Source organism: Pezoporus occidentalis, unplaced genomic scaffold, assembly GCF_034315485.1.
Source record: "Pezoporus occidentalis ecotype Australia unplaced genomic scaffold, CSIRO_AGI_Poc_V1 ctg78, whole genome shotgun sequence".
Taxonomy (NCBI): Eukaryota; Metazoa; Chordata; class Aves; order Psittaciformes; family Psittacidae; genus Pezoporus; species Pezoporus occidentalis.
This window is the reverse complement of record NW_026916137.1, coordinates 2,921,379-2,938,589: the sequence shown is the minus strand read 5'-3', so window position 1 is coordinate 2,938,589 and position 17,211 is coordinate 2,921,379. Positions and strand designations below refer to the sequence as shown.

The window sequence follows — 17,211 nt, the reverse complement described above, 5'->3', positions numbered from 1 at the left end:
CATGTCAAACTCAACAGTAAGAAGCAGGGTTTTCGGCCTCTGACTTTGAACTCGGTTCCAATGAAAATGTAACAACACACAGAGAGAAATGCAAAGCCACCTAAACTCCTGAAATTGGCTGAGAACAGAAACTTCAGCTAGAAAGTTCCTGGGAGATTGCTGATGCTCCCATCTCCTGTCTGAGCTATGGATGTGGGAAACACCACCAGGATAACAGGTTATTGCAGCCTTTCCATTTGCCAGGTCAACCTGGAACCCAGAATTAAAAGTCTTTTGGGGCTGAAGGACGAAAGGAAATCCCTGAGCCTATAGAAACTCTGAAACCTTACCTGATTATTTCCTACTCTTCAGTGTAAGGAGCTGAGTCTATAAACATCTCCTCTCTGTCCTACAGTCTTCCTACCCAGGAGCACAGTCCCAGTTCTTGGGACCATTATACAGGGTGCTGGAGTCATTATTAGCAGCTTGGCTAACTGATCCTGTTTACAGAGTTTGATTTCGAGCTATTAGTGTGTAGCACACACAAATCTCAGACTCCTCGTTAAGTATGTCTCCTTCCTGGACAGCCCACAAGGTGTGAGTGGAGTTATTCCTTGCACAAGGGAGGTGTTTTTAAGCCAGGGAAACAAACACTGAGGGTCATCTCTGCATGCCACTCTTTGCTGGATCTGGGAGCATACTTGTATTCTCAGAGCTGTGATTTGTTTTTGGTGGGTAGCTCGAAGCTACACCCATGGCAGTTGATGTGGATAGAGTGGGAGCCGCTGTGCTGGAATCCCAGTGTGGAAAGACCTGGGGTCAGCATCGCACCTTTCCATCGGGTTAAAAGCCAGAGGGAATTCTGGCAGTGTCACAAAGCTGACGTTGTCACAGCCCCTGCAAACCTCTGGGGTGGACGAGGCATCTCCAGCACGTCTCCAGGAATCCGGAATCCGGGAGCTGCGGGGGCTGACAGACACTGACGTCACCCCTGCTGTGTGCCAGCAACCCCAGGGCTTTGGAGACGGCTTGATCACCACTACTCTATTACAGCACCTAAAAAGACCTCTGGGATCGGAAGATGATTGCATCTCTCTGCTCTATTACAGCAACCAATGAACCTTCAGGGCCAAAGGATAAATGCACCATCTCTGGAGTATTATAGCATTTAGAAGCCTCGCTTACTGACTCACAGCTATCTTCACCCTCCTTTCACCACCTTAACTTGTCTGCATCCAGCCACCCTCTCCAGGGGGGTTTAGCCAGATAATCCCTGTGCTTTTACAGTACCTGTCTGTGTGCAGGGCTGAGATGGGACCACACTACCTTTTCACTTGAGGAACATCACTGTTGTGATGCATTTGCTAGCCCTTTGCTCTACAAGTGCACCAAGGGACCACTGCAATAGACCATTTCCACTTGTAATACAGTATCTGTGAACCTCTGGTGCTGCTCTGCTGTGACAGACAATCTGCTCTTGCATATCACAGGGTGGAAGCTTTTCTCACACTGTTACGGATGCTTCAGAAGACAGCTCAGCACCTGGGAATGGCCATGGTATAATCAGCAAATGGAGCTTACTGACGGGAAGGGGGATACTTTGAATGTCCAGTCAGCGATCCTGGCATTTAGAAAGCACAAATTAATTTCTCAGACACCCTAGAGAGGTGGAGTTCTGTCATGTTACAGACCTGACTTGTAGATTCTGGGGAAAATCCTAAAAGCTTTTGGTAATAGAGGTTTTAGTGAGTTTAATGCCAATGGAATTAAAAGTCTCTAGGCACTCGTTGTGAATGGATTTACATCAGGGAGATTAGGAAGGGGAAAACATTATTGGTGTCCAGGAATCCCAGAAGAGCAGCTGTCAGCTGATTTACATGGAAGGTTCCCCAGTGGGCAGGCGCCCTGACAGCCAGGAAGCACACGCATGTGCACCCTGCTACATGTGAACATTCACAGTGGGGGGTTTGCACTAGCCAGGTTTAGGGACACAACAAACGTAAATGAACACTGTAATGGTCTCTTCGTTTTGGCTGGCATTCTTTTATGAAAAGAAGACCCCTATGCCTCGCCCAAGTGCTGCTAGCCTTTCCCAGTGTGTTTGTTCCTACTGAGGAGCATGGAGGAGGGAGACCTGTCCTCAGGTCCCTGCCTACAGAGACACACTGAGGTGGAAGGACTGCAAAACAGTCTCTTTCATGGATGTGCCTTTTCCTGTCTCTTTTCTTCCCACCAGAAACGCACCTGGTATGTAGCTGTGAAGTGTGACTGCAAAGTGCAGTTAATGGGGAGAATGGGCAAGATCTTTGTAGGAGAATTTTGTGAGGTGTAGTAAATTCATAGTGGATTTTGTCCAACTCACAAAATCCACCCACATCAACTTGTCTGAGAGAGCAACCTGGGGAGGTGTCACTATATGCTGGCCAGGTTCTGTTCCTTTCACCAAGGCTTCCATCTTTGTCACTGCTGGAGAAAGCATCCTAGGGCCAGGTGGCCCTTGCCTGTGCCCTCAGATAAGAGAGGCATGATCCTGGGGGGGCGGGGGGGGATGGCCTTTTGTAGACTTTTCCTGCTGGGACTGGTTTGCCAAGGCTGTGCTCTTTGCTGAGGGATCATAGAGGCAATAGAAGAGAAGACATGAGACCTACAGGGAGAGTGAGAAGGGTTTTGGCCTTAAGTACATGAGCTTATTATGCTCCTCTCAAGAAGGCTATGAGGGCCGATTTGTCTGCTGTCCCTCTGTTACTCCTCTCCAAAGTCCTCATCATTTGTTGGTGCATCTTGTTGAGAGCAGAGATCAGGGTTAATTTACTCTGGCTTTCTCTTAAGTGGGACATCATCAAGCTGAGGACTCAATTCAAATCCTGCTTCAAAGATCTTTATCTCCCCTGGAAGCCTAGGAGAGCTGGCTAGGAGATCAGGCTTTGCTAAAGCAGGGAGCACCCTGCCCCAGGGAAGATGGGCAGGAGGGAGAGCAAGGTGCCTTGCCAGGGCAGGCAATGACCTGACTTTATCAACTAAGTGCTCACAGGCAAGCCAAGTGCAGAATTACCCTTTCTTTGTCAGGTGAAGATGATGCCCTTTCCACAACATAGAGCAGTGAGCTGGGATTCATTCCTTCCATCTTCTTCCTGTACAGCATGGGTCGCTGTCTGTTGACTCTGAGCGGCTGGGTGGGAGGGAAAGGCTGCTGGAGTGGTTGACAGTGCCCTCAAAAGAAGCTATCGAGTACCAGGGGTAGGGCAAGCAGGATGTCTCTGATGTCCCTCCCAGTGAGTGGGTAGATGCCACCCTCCACACAGGGGGAGGAGGAGATGGGAGCGAGGAAACGGCTAGGACAGAGGGTGAGCAGTCTCAATGCCTCCCCAGGGGGCCCTCTTGTGCTGGCAGGAGGCGGTGGGAGTGCAGGGAGTCAAGGAGGGAAGGCGGGGAGGGAGGATGCTCTGCTGGCAGGCTGGCACCCGTGAAGCGGCGGGGAGCGAGCAGTTATTGTGGCAGACAGCCCTTGTCCTTGGGCTCCCATTTGTCATCTGGGACTTGCATCCTGGAGAGGAGAGGGGCTTTTTTTTAAGTAGGATTTAGAAACAAACACATTAATACGGTGTTTTGGACTGTGGCAGTGAGAAATCAGCAGTGATGTCTAGGCAGGAACTGGAGCTACACTTGGAGGTGCAGGCTTCATCTGTGGTGAGGAAGGGAGTAAATCTATTGCTGTGACCTCTTATTCTAGGATGGTGTCCAACCTGCCACTGCTGAGGGTATACTAGTCCTGCAAATGTATTGCACTTGCGCTGCTGGGTGTGCAGGGCCTGCCTTTGAATGGGTACACAGGGTTTACAAGCTTTTTTGTCCTTGCTGCATCCTGGGGGAAAGAGCTTCTGTCCCACTGTCTTTCTTGAGGCACCTCTGTTTCCGTTGGTTTATTCACAAGTGCAAAGAGGACATTGGTGCAGGTGCCCCTCTCCTTGCCAGACAGCCGTGCTGGCTGTTGCAATAAGCTCATTCAGGCAGGATGTGTTCATCCCCTGTAAACAGTAGTTACTGTCTATTCCCAGGCAGAACCGTGCTTCTGGAGGACATCTAGCACAACTAACTCATCATGACAACCAGCAGCAACTTCAGGCTGTTTTCACAGAGCTGTTTGTGGAATCACCTCAGCCCTTTAGCACAAGATGTACACTTGCAGGAAGCCATGCTGCTACACAAGAGAGAAGCTTCTGCTTTCTCCAAGTGGTGTGTCCTGGCAAATGCTGGTCCATGGCTAACGTCACAGGGCAGCTACAGAGCACCTAATGTCACAGGGCAGCTACAGTAGTGATGGGTGAGACAACTTGTACAGCTGTGAGCTTTCTTAGCAGGTATGAGATGGAAGAAAGGGGTTCTTTAGCCCAGTGAGACCACTGAACGCACACAGGCTTTGCGGCTGTAGGGATGCTATGAAACTGTCAGCTACAAAAAACAGTGGTCTTGAGGCCTTGACTTAGATGAGGGCAGGTTCATGAACACATGATGGGGCACACTCACTGCTTTCCTGGAGACAGGAGAAGTTATTTGAGGGCAGCCCCTAGGGTGTTCAGGACCTGACAGTTGCTTTCTGGTGCTGAGGAAATCTGTCATTTTCCTGCTGGGACTGACTAGCAGGGATTCAAAGCTCTCTCATTTGCATGGTTAGCAGTGTTTATGCTCACTGATCTTTCAGACTGCCCTGTGTGTAAAACTGTCCTCACCACAGAACACTGGGCTGAAGAGAATACAGTGGAGAGTGGAGACCAAGTGCGCCTTTGACTTATTGGAAGATTCCAACACTGCCTGCAAGTTCACGTGGATGTCAGCATGGTTTATATTACCTGCACCACGGTGGCATGTTACATCCTCATAACACACTGAGAAGGGGCAGACTTTTCGCGAGGAGCTGCCTCTGGGCATTGCTGTTTCTTTACTTCATCCTTGGGGCTGGTGAGCTGGGTAGTGTTGCAAGGTGACATGCATGAGGAAACATGACACTAAACCGGAGGACCCATGGGGCTGTATCATGATGTAGCCAACAAAGTGAGCTGCTTGCTGTTGCTTTGATGTGATCCTATGACAGTTTGATGCTTTATTCAAAGCACTGGTTACAAGTTCCTTACTCTTCTTTCCCAAGCACTTCGAGGCCAGCCAATGTATTAATAAATTAGAGGGATTAAAATAAACAGTGCTTTGAAAATCATTAGGCATCCCAAATGCCTGGAAACAAACAGCAGTTGAAGTAAAAATACAAAATGCAAATAGACTGAGAACTGGGCCATAAAATGTTGTAGACTAGCCCTGGGGCAGCTCTGGAAAGAAAAAAAAATGTGCTTATTCCCTTGTCTATTTGGGTTGAGACAAATGAAGTAGTACTGGGGTACAGTGAATGAGGAATGGTCCCTGTCCCTGTTCCTGCAGTGATGCAGAGCCTGCCCCACCAGTAGCTTTACTGGCTACAGAACAGGGATGTGCAGAGATGAGTCCACAAGCACCAGCCACAGGCTGGAGCTAAGGCAAGATCTGAAGGCTGCAGACTGGAGACCATCTGGGTGAGCAGCTGTCCTAGGCAGCTCCTTCTGCTGCTCTTGGTCCTGACCCTCACCCTCCAGGCAATGCATTCCCAATTCTCTCCTCTCATCTCATCTCATCTCGTCGCCTTTCTCACTCCAAGCCCAGCTCCTCCTTCCTTCTCTGAAGATCTGCGCATTGGCACAGCCAATTCACACAGCATCATTTAATTTTATCTCAGCAGTACCAAAGCTGGTCCCCCAGCATTGGTGACCACATTAGCAGAAATTCTGTCTGCTGCCAGGGCAATGAGAGACCATGTTATGCAATGACCTTTACCTCTTTCTGCATCCTGGAAGGGGTGATGCATTTATTGTTGCAAACTGCCTTTTTTTTTTGCCACCCTGTGCCAGACACACTGTAACAGCATTATCCCAATGAGGAAACACAGTCCCCAGGGACATCACAAGGATAAAAGCAGTGGATGAGAGAGTGGATGGTCTGATTGCTACGGTGTTTTGGATAGTGTTTGTAAGGGGATTACTTGAAACGGAAAATGTTTGAGAAATGTATCAGAGCAACATAAACATCTTTAATGTGTTTAAGAAACGGGGGGGTCCTGCTTAAGAAGAAAAAGTAATGAGGGCAATCAGTCTCAGCTCTGTGACTGTTAAGATGATTTTAGGCCAGAGGAGCGCTAAGGAATCAGAACCGTCTGATGCTCCCAGCAGGGAACAGGGAGATCCAGTTTTCCAGGCAGTTGCGGGAGGTCTTGTGTTGGTGAAGGAGATACTCATCCCCTGTGGACTGAGCAGCCTATCTGTATGGAGAAGACTGTGTAGTCGTGAGGAGGAGAAGGGAGGGCTCCGATGGGGAAGCTACTGGGGTTCAGCTGTGAGAAATCTGCCTGATTCAGGAATTGCCTGGACCATCTTGAGTTTCTCGTGCGTGACAGACTTCTCAAGCATCGCTGGCCAGGGAGAAAGCACTCAGACGATAAGGGAAAGCTGGCCTAGGAAAAAGCAGAGCCTGTCTGATAATTGAATACTTCTCCCTGGCTGGCCAGCATGCTGAGAGTAGAAGGCATCATGAGGCCAAGTGCCTGCCACTGCCAAGGGACATTTCCCTTCCACACAGCCACTGGGATTTCTAATCCAGGCTGGGTAGGACAATGCTGTCATGTTAGTAATGGTATAACTCCCTTAGCAGGCTACCGGTGTGACAGAGGCACAAAGAGAACAGTGTAGGCTGAATATGCACTCATGGTTGCTAAGCCTGTAATCCCAGCTTTTATTTTCTCTCCCTCTCTTTTGGTTGTTCTTTTTTTTTTTTAATATTCAGTTCAAACTTAATGGAGTGATTCAGTAGTTGCCTGTTCATCTATCCTTGGCACAGCATCCAATTCGGATTGCACAGGGTAGAAGGATGGGAGGAGAAAAGGAAGAACTGGGAGAGGAAAGGGGAGGCTGTTTTTTCCCCCATGGTCAGAAGATATTGGTGATCAGCTCTGCTCTCCTATTTGATTTAGATCTTTTGTACGTTTCTTAGGAAGGGTTCAGCAGCTGTCAGCGTCTGATGGGAAGTGGTTGGTGGTCTGTGCAATGGAAGAAGGCAGGGTACATGAGTGCCTTGTACTTGTCTGGTCTGTGCTGTGGTTGTTACACTTGTGTGAGACAAGAATCAGTGATGGAGCTCAGCCCTTCCAAGGCTGTGTCTTGAAATTGCACCTGAGACTGTGTCTGCACCTCCTTGAGGCTGACCTCTTTTCCCTGCAGATCCTATTTAGACCCCAGCTGTTCCTTAGCCCAGGCAGCTGCAAGACCTGCTGTGGGGCCCATTCCAGCACCATAATGTGTTTCTGCATCCAAACTCTTTTGACTCTGTCTGCCTAGGAATCTGAGCACCTCTTCTCAGAAACTGCTTAGGCTGGGCAGTGAGAGTCATGGTTGGGCAGTAGTAAGAAGGTAGTTAAGAGAATTGCTGGATAAACATGTGAAGACATTTGCCCAAGAGCTGATGTCACAGCTGATGTCAATGGCTGAGTCACACCTCAGCCAGGCTGGCCCCAGGTGCTTCTCCCAGGGTAAGTCTTCCCATTCTTTGTCTCCAGCAGTAGGCACAGCTCTGCTGAGCTGCTCCAGGCTGCAGGTGACTGTGCTGTTGGCTGGGTGACACTGAATGCGGGAGACATGCAGCAGGTCAGCTGGAACAAGCGGTTAAGTGTGGGCTGGTGCATAAGAGGGTGGTGAACAGGAGAGGGCAGAAAGGTCAGAAAAACTAAGGATCTGGACAATTATGGAGGAGCATTAGAGGACTACTGCAAGGTGAGTTCAGCTAGACTGCTGCTTCACCTCGGTTAAATATTGTGTTACCCATGGTTCCCCATGTCAGGATTGCTCCTGACTCCCAAACAGCAGTGTCCAAGTGACATGGGCGTAGTGCTGAGACAGCATAGAGATGGCACCTCCCTCTGAAGCTGAGGGGAACTGTGGGGCACTCTAGCAGCTTGTAGAATGGTGAGTGATGGCAGGGAGCATGCTGTCATGCAGGATCAGTGAAGAACTGCTTATCTCTCAAGCTGTTTCTCTTGCTCTTTGTAAGTCTCTTTGCGCTTCTTCTCATGTGCTCATATCACCTCTCTTTTCTTTCCCTCACTTTCTCTGTGTGCTTGGTGCATAGCCCACTGAATATAATCTGTAGATAACCCTCCATTCTCTCTTTTCCTTACCATCTTTCTCACTCATCCTTTCTTCCTGTCTCTCACTAACGCTCTGTTGCGCTCCCTGCCAATTTATTCTTCTCTTTCCTCCCACACTCTGTCCCCGTTTAATCAATCTCAGCACAGGCCTGTTTTCCACCAGAGCTGCTGTTTCATGTTTGCTCCCATGGAGGGAGGGCAGGCAGATGTTCTGTTAAAGTACCAGGTAGGAAGCAGGACAGCTGCGCTGAGGCTCTTTGGTGGCCATGGCAGTCACATCACCCATTCTGTGGCTTGGCTCCTTCCCTTTGACATGGGAATTCTATAGCTATGAGTGAATCTGCAATGCTTAGAGACTGTAGGGCCAAAGTCTGTGAAGCTCCTGGAAGCGGGCTGGAGCTCTTTTTGTGCCCATGCAGCACTTGTTTATCTTTAGTGCCTAGCTAAGCCCAGAGCCTTGTGTCCAGACTGACACATTGGAAGCACATTCTCAGCCCTGGCCATTGTCGTCTTCACAAAGTTTTCCCCATCCAACCTTTCATGAGAAATAACCCAATGGGATGAAGTTGACAAGACTCAGCCACAGATGCAGATCATCCAGATCATAGAATCATAGAATAGTTAGGGTTGGAAAGGACCTTAAGGTCATCTAGTTCCAACCCCCTGCCATGGGTAGGGACACCTCACACTAAACCATGTCGCCCAAGTCCAACCTGGCCTTGAACACTGACAGGGATGGAGAATTTACCACTTCCTTGGGCAACCCATTCCAGTGTCTCACCACCCTCACAGTAAAGAACTTCTTCCTTATATCTAACCTGATCATCTGGATCTGTGGTGATCCAGAGCTTTATCCTTGCAGATCCCTGGAGACTAAGGGCAACTCCTGTTCCTATAGGTGCTACTTTTGCACACCAATCACACCAAGGCCCTGCCTGTCTCCTTCCAGCTCTTTCTCTTCTCTTTTACTGCCATGCTGCTTGTCCATCTTTGCTTCTTTTCAGCACGGTGTCCCTCCGCTTTCAGAGGGAGCTTTCCCCTCCCCACGACAGCACATGCTCTGTACGGGAGCCTGCCTTGCCTGCTAACTGTTGAGGGCTCTCCCGGAGCTGCCAGATGCTTGCACCTTCTTAGCTCTCATGGGTAGGAGTTGCTATGGGAGACAGGGAGGAAGAAAAAGTGCCTTCCCCAGCAGCGCCAGGAGCCAGAAGTCTTCCATTGAGTGGAGAACACCCCCCTCTTGTGCTCCTTCCTCCCCTCAGCCCCCCTTCAGAGAGCACTCTGCAGAAAGCCGCCTTTGAAGCCCCTTAATTACTGTCCCGCGTGTCCTGAACGGAGCCCTTCATTACCACCAGCAAGAGGCACAAATTGGCATGTGTTTCGGGTTTGGGCTCAGCGCCAGTCCCCTCCCTCCAAACCTCTCCATCTTTCCCCCTCCTCAGCACACATGCATGCACACACACACACACTCTCCCTGTCACCACAAAACACATGCATACAAGGGATCCTGCAAAAAAGGAGACAACCCCTTTCCAACATCCCAGGTTTGAGGGGAAAAAACAACAAAAGGCAAAGGTTGCTCTGCTCCGTGCCTCCCCCTGGCTTGTTCTTGGCTCTGCTGACCCTTCAGCATATGCAGTTGCAGGTTGGGGGTCATTATCGGCCCCAGAGTTATCTTTCACAGCCTGTGGATGTGCTCAGAGGGTGCTAATTAGTGAAAGAAGGGCTGATTAGGTTAGGAATTAAGTGTTTATTTTCTCTTCTTTGTGTGTGTGTGTAAAAATAGTGGAGCCAGATGGAGTCCCAGGAATGATGGGAAAAAAGGCAGCCAAGAGTCAAAGGAGGGGAACCTATGCCCCATCTCGTCTCTCCTGCATGCACAGGGCCCTGGGTGCCCAGGCACTATACAAGCTCATAGCATTCCTGTAGCACACATGCAGACACCACATGTGCCCTGTGGCTTGTCCTTGTTGCCATTGAGCTGGACTTCTCTCTGCACAATGTTCTGTAGAAACTTTTCATGCCTACAGAGCCTCTCATCTCCATCACCTCTTCTTTTCCAGCTCAACCTTAACCCCTTTGTTTCCCCCCCCCCTTTTTTTTTCCCTTCAATGTCCTTTAGGCCACCACTAGCAGCAGCCAACCATCTATGGATTCACCAGCCTTTCAGATCCACCCCTTGCCTTAGCAGGATCTCAGCCCCACATGCACTGTCCCCATAGAGACATCCCACCTCACAGCCTTGCCTGACTGAGGAAATTCAGCCCTCCTTTGCCATGGGTTTTGCCTCTCCACTGCAAAAGCTGAAGCGCAGGAGTCCCAGTGCTTATTAGGAGTTTTAATTCCAGGAACACCAAGGCCTCTATGCCTAAGCAAACCATGCTCCTGCCCTGACATCAGGCTATTTCTCCCCTGCACCCTTGCTAGCCTCAGCCTGTTATGGGCTGTGGGATAAAGAACAGAACATGGTGTGACTGAATAACAACTTCGCGTTCTGTAAGGCTGTTCTGTGCTTCCAGCTCTACAGGGAGCAGCTTTGAGGCTGTAAAAGGTAGTTGAAGAATCCTCTTCTTCCTTTCACTTGATCTAAAGGAGATCTCCGGGGCCAGTACTTTGGAAAGACTGGTCATTGAGCCTTTCTCCAAAGGCTACAGTTTAAGTTAAGAATACTTGGTCGCAGCAGGCTCCACTTTACAGCTTGTTTTCTGGGGTGGGAATCATGCTGGCAGAAGATAGGTGGTGTCACAGCTGGAGGTGGGCATCTGCAACAGGCCAATGTATGTGACCTGAGGGCTCGCTCTGATGTTGGGAATGGAGGCCATCTCTCCAAGCTGGGGATATGACTGGTGGGATGAGGATGAGTCTGTTTTGTTGATCACCTTGGGAGGTAAGAACTAGTCACTATGATGTGCTGGAGGAGTGTTTTCAGAGGGGATTATTTGCTCAGCAGCCAATGGGCAGTTTGTGATCCTTTAGCATCTTGGCAACTGGGGTGTGTGGACCTGATAGCAAAGGAGATTCTTGTGCTGACACAAGCTGGTGGGCCTCAGACTCTTTGTTGCACTCGAGAGCCCTACTAGAAAGTGCCTGATGCATGGGGTCTTCATACCTATACAACAAGAAGTCCAGTTGCTTGGACAGTGGCAGAATAGCCAGGGAAATGCCAGCTCCAGAGGTATATGTGTGATTGGAAGAGATGATGTGTATGTGCTAGTGTTCCTTAGGCTGTTTGCTGTGAATATGACTGCATGCATGACTGTTTTGCTGGTGCATGAGAGGAGGGCGTATTTGTCTGGGTACAATTTGGGCCCTATTCCCTTTTCATCGCGACAGTGCTTTTTTACCATGTGGCTCCTGCAAACAGCTGAACAAACAAACAAACACACATGGGAACCCAAACTCCCTATTACCACCACATTGCAGATGCAGCCTGGTTTGGCCTGTATTTCTCCCGTTGCCACAGCAACAGTAAGCCAGGAAGTAAATCAGAATATCCTCTCTGGTGCTCAACACCTCCATATGGCAAAATAATAGTGACAGTGTGGAAAACCTGGTCTGTCTCCTGTACCCCTCCTTCCCAACCAGTTCAGCAGAGACCCTCCAGAGACCTGTCATATGCCTGTCAGATCCTCAAGGAGATCACAAAGCTCCTCCATAGGGCATGAAGGAACGTCATCTTTTCTGTGACCAGCAATCATCCTTATTCCCTGCTCTGGTTGCGATGTCTCCCATGGCAGGTGTTTAGGTCTGAATCAATGTTCAGTGTTCATGGTCTCAGCTCAGCTGGCTTTTAACAAGACAAGTTCCATCAGCTCCACTAAAGACCAAACAGCATCCAAACCAGACTTAACAACCTACTTCTTGCTTCAGCAAACTCTGCTTACAGCTGGGAGATACAGAGCCTTTAGAGAAGAGCAAAGCAATCAAAGCACATTTAGGACCAAGACTCCTGTCCAGCTGAGCTCAGAAATATGCTCGCTGGGACAGCTGCCAAAAGGGCTCTACCAGCTATGCTTTGTGTTGGCCTTGGGCACTTCCAAAGTCAGTGATGTGCTTAGGAGAGAGATCTGTCTGCCCAGGAAGGAGAGTCCTTAGGAGGACAGGAGGGATGGCTGTCCCTGGAACATCTGTGGGGCAGTCCCCTGGGAACAGGGGAGAAGCAGGACTTGCATTTTCTACAGCAGCTCTTTCTATTCTACATGCATCCTAGTTTGGATATTTCTAGGTGCTACTAAAGCCCTAGAGGATGACCTGCATCCCCTTTCCTGCCAGCAGGCGATTATAGCATACCCATCACTTGTGCCTCCCCCAGCCGTGGCCACCACTGCCTTCATTAGGAATCTCACTGTGTTCTTTGGCTTTGGATTTCCCCTGAGAATCCGATTTTAAGGCTCCCCAGTGATTGCGAATGTGTAAATACAGTGTGCTTCAGCATGGCAATGTGATTGCCTGAATGGATTTGAGTTGTTAACTCTTCAGCAGCTGAAAATCCTCCCCACATCTCCCTGTTGTGAAAGACACCTTATTTCACAGGAAGATGGTTGGTGGGAGCCCAGTCTGGCTCCAGGCATGCCTACAGATCATTGTGGATGGGGGGGGACCCCCAGGTCTCCTTATGTTTGTGTGGACAGGAGAAGAAGAGGCAAGAGCAACACAGAGCAAAGACAAAAAGGGCCATTTGATGATTAAATGCTAAAGCACAGCAGCAGTGTAAAAATATACATATATCACAAGCCTTAATTAACACAAGTGAAGTGAAAAGGAGGAAAAAAGCCACTTTTTAAAGGTTTCACAGAGACTATAAACTGGCAGCAGAGAAAAAAAAATGTAATGCATGCAAATTAATGGCATAAATTTAGGGTTACTTAACTTCACAAATGTTAACAAGCTCATAAAAAAAAAGTTATTCTTTCCCAGTTTCCTGTCACTGTTTGTTTAATTCTCTCTCTCTCTCTCTATTTTCTCTCTGTTGAGAAGATTATGTTTTCAGTATATTCCTCCTAAATTAATTCTGGTTCTCTGTCTTCCTTCTCCCTCCCTCCTTCGCCTCTGTCTCTTTCTCTGTGCCTGCCTCTGTCTGTTTGCCTTCCTTTCCTGGCTATCTATCATATTCCCAATGTCCCCATCATCATAGTATCTAGTCTTGGGTACAAAACCATCTCATTTCTCTCCTGTTTTCCTTGCCTGACTCTCTCCTACTCCCTGAACCTTGCTTCTCCTCTCTTCTCCTTTTTTTATCTACAGCAGTCAGCAAAACTCCGGCTTGGTAATGCTGTATGCACCACTGCCAATTTCCAAACATGCATTTTCTCCCTGCTACTGGCAGGCAAAGGAGGCAAGGAGCAAATTAAGTGGTCTCTGGCTGAACTGCTCATTTATCAACCATTTGAATGTCTGTTTGTTGCTGCAGACTGTATAGCTGGAGGCAGAGGTAAGAGTGTGGGCAGCCTGCATTGGTTTGCCTCAGTCCCACTTGGAAACAGCTGCCACAGTTCCCCCTACACCATCCCCTCTATTCAAGGCTCTGCCTCCGTACAATGGTGGACAATAAAGGGCATGGTAGCTCCTTGCTGAGCCCAGGTAGTCATGAGGCCCTTGAGGTCATGGTGTCCCCGCTTCCCGCATGTTTCTTTCTTTGCTTACAGATCAAACTGAGTTTAGAAAACTCAGGCAATTGCTGGTTTAGCTCTGCCAAGACTCATTTCTCTGTAAAGAGGACATATGCCTTTTGTTCTGCTTCTTTTAAAACCACCAAGGACACCCCAACTTGCATTATTCGTGACGTAACCCATCCTGTCTGTGATGCTATGGCATTCTGTTCTTAGGCTCTTGTTCTCATTGCTTAAAGAGAGGATGGTTAAAAAAAAAATTCTCATTTTGACTTATGGACCAGACTGAGTCATAGGAAGACATCATTAAAAAAAAGAGGAGTAGATACCATCATTTTTGGCCACAAGCCATCCCTGGAGCTTTCAAAGCAGCTTGTAAATATTACTGCCAGCTCTGTTTCAATATCAGAGACAGCAGTCCCAGCCAATAGCTTTTCTCCTCAATGGTCCAATTCGGTATTTCAGAATAGGGGAGAGCAGAGAGGGAAGTTGGTGTTTTATTCAGCATCGTGATCTCAGGAAAAGGGAGGTGAAATTACAATCTGGAGTCTCCAGGCAGCTCTGAAAATAAGAAAATCCAAACAAGCAAAGGAAAAAAAAAAGGCAAAGTTAAATTTCTCAAAGCAAGATTAAAGATGTTGGTGGGTGGGTTACAAAGAGAAAGCACAGAAGGAGAATCTGTTGTGTTTGGAAGATGTGGGAACCATCAACACAGATGTTGCAGAATAAAGCAGTTGAGAAGCTGAATGGCACTTGCATAGGTTTACAGTTGGGTGCATACTTAAGTATGTTGATAAATGGAGACCTGAATGAATGAGAAGAGAGCAAGAAATAATCATGCAGGAGTCCTCATGCAGTATCAGTTTCTGTCCAGACTGACATCACAGGTTTTCCCACTGGTTTGTATTGTTGCTTTTTCTGGGTAGGAAGTGAGTCAGGGTGACTGCAGAGTTTAGGGTTTGGCCTGTGCAGATTAAGAAGAGTAGTAAGGAATAAATAAAATAAGGCACATGCAAGGGTGACTAAGGACTAGAAGAGAAGCAAAGAACAGTGTGTGGGAAGGAATAAGGGCTATTGTGAGGAATGAGGAGGGACTGCCAGATGAATTACTTGCTAGGCTACCTGGAGACAGATTTAGGGGGATGTGGTATCACTCTCTAGTCATGGAGTGTCTATTACCTGGGTTAGTGGGTAAGACATTTACATGCCCCTATTAGCTGAGTGATACTCCTTTTCTTTGTCCCTTCAGCTTGGAAACAGTCTGGAGCAAAGTCTGTTTCTCACTGAAGGTATTTACAGCACCTAGGAAATCAGAGGCCCAATATCCATCGCAGCCTCTGCTACTAACAGCATTGAAAGAGGCAGAGCAGTAAATAGGTAAGAAAAAAAAAGATTGAAATCTGGACTGAGCAAGAACAAAGGAAAGGGTAGGGTGCTTTTTAAATTAAGTTGTCCTCTATTTTTGATTGCTTCATAGCTTGAATTAGCTTTGTCCTACATAATTAAAATGGAGAATGACAAGGTACCAGCAGAGACAATTATTTTGTTATTTGCATGGATGATCTGTTTGCTGCACGGCTGCTGCAGGAAATGCAACATCATGAGTAGACGTATATGATTGTAGAGAGGGGGAATGAATAAACGTATTTCAAAGAACAAGGAGAATTCTAAATGTCAGCAAAGGGGTATATGACTCACTCATTGGGAAAATACTATTATTGGATACGTAAGTAGGACTGTACAGAGCACCCAGAGGAGGGATGCTACTAGAAAAAAAGGAGAATTAATAACTGAAGGTAACATTTGGGTAAGTGACAGTGAATGAATGGGGAGATGCGCTATAAGTGCCTCGAGCCAACACGAAGCCTGGAGTGAAAGCAAAGGGAGAATGCAGGGTGAGGGTAGCAAAGAATGAAAAGAGAGAGATCATGGACAAGGAGGAGGAGCATTCCTGGAGAATGCTGAAACACAATGGAACAGATGAGTGTTTGTTAAAAGACTCTACTTGGCTTTTGGCAGAATAATGGTGACAAAGTGTTTCTATTCTACTGAGTCGGGATTAAGGAACTAAATGAGGTGGAACTCCATGGGAGCAGAGGAAATGGCTGTGATGAGGAGGCAGGAGGAGACCCAGGACTCAGCTGGTGCTGGCTTCTGCAGAGGTGGGTTAGGCTGCGATGGATGAGTGGTGTGGAAGAATACTGCCCTGTTTTTAGAAAGGAAAAAGCAGTGTTTAATTGTAAAAGACAATGCTGTATAGATTACAGACATGCTTGAAATGAACAGCACAGGATCGAAGCATTTTGCAGGAGTTCAAGCCAGGCATCGAGAATAATTAACTAATGCTCCTGGTGCAGTCAGTGACAAAGCTGCAGATTTCTTGAGTCCAGAATACGTTGAACTTGAAACCTTTCAGTTGCCAAATCCAAGGCGCCATACCAGCAGACCTGTCCCACATGTCTGGCTGGTCATCCTTGCAGCCTGAAACTGTGCATTAGCATGTCTGCCCAAGCAGAGGCAAAGGAGTCCTGCCACTTCTTTGAATAGATCAGTCCAGTGTGCAGCAGGGGCCAGAGAAACTCCAGTCCTGGAGGAGGAGATTTCCAGAGCCCATAATCTGGGTCCAGCTGGGAGCAGCACCAGTTCTTATTTTGGTTTTGAAACCCTGAATTTCCAGCAAGCTGCTTTTTTGGCTGGCTTGGGTTGATTGAGTCGGTAGAGAGACAGATGTAGGTGGATAATGGGGAGAGGGGGTGGTAAGTGGTAGAGCTACTGCCTTAGTGAGAGGGAAGGATGCCGTATAAATTCTGCCAGTCCCCATTCAGTGAGCAAGTGGTGAGTCAGGGGCAGATGCTGAGTCAGCAAGAAGGCGGGAGGGTAGGTGGGTAGGTAGAGCTCCTGGTTAGCTCAATGCTAACCACTCAGCCACAACGCTGCATTCAGCTCCCCGTGGGAAAGTTGCAGGTAGTGTTGGTTACTGCATCCCAGTTACTCCCCTTCCCATGCAATTACCTAAGCAACATTTCTGAGCTATTGAGCCCCTGACCATGGCCTGTGGAAGGCATATTTTTTTCCCGACGTGCTTACGATCTGACTTAAAAACACTGCCTCTCTTTGAGGTGTGGTAGTAAAAGAAGAGGAATGAAAACAGCTGATGAGGGGAGAAAGAGCCCTTCAGACTGTCTCACCCCAAAGTTATCACTCATGCAGTCAGGGAGCTGGTGAAATGTAGGAGAAGGGAGAGAGAAAAGAAAGAAAGAAGAAGAAATGAGGTAGAAATGAGAATGAGAGAGAGAAAATATTTGAGAGTTGAAAAGAAATTACCATACGGCAGGATCCTGTTATTCAACCTAATTTTCAAAGGACTGCAGCTGTCGCACTGAGATAATCTGTTAATTATAACAGTCA

General features: G+C 48.0%; 1 long non-coding RNA gene across 1 annotated transcript in view; it reads left to right on the top strand.

Moving 5' to 3' along the window:
• LOC134155425 (uncharacterized) overlaps window positions 1-17,211 on the top strand; it is a 48,730-nt gene that overhangs the window by 24,066 nt on the left and 7,453 nt on the right. The gene's annotated exons all lie outside the window — the stretch shown is intronic.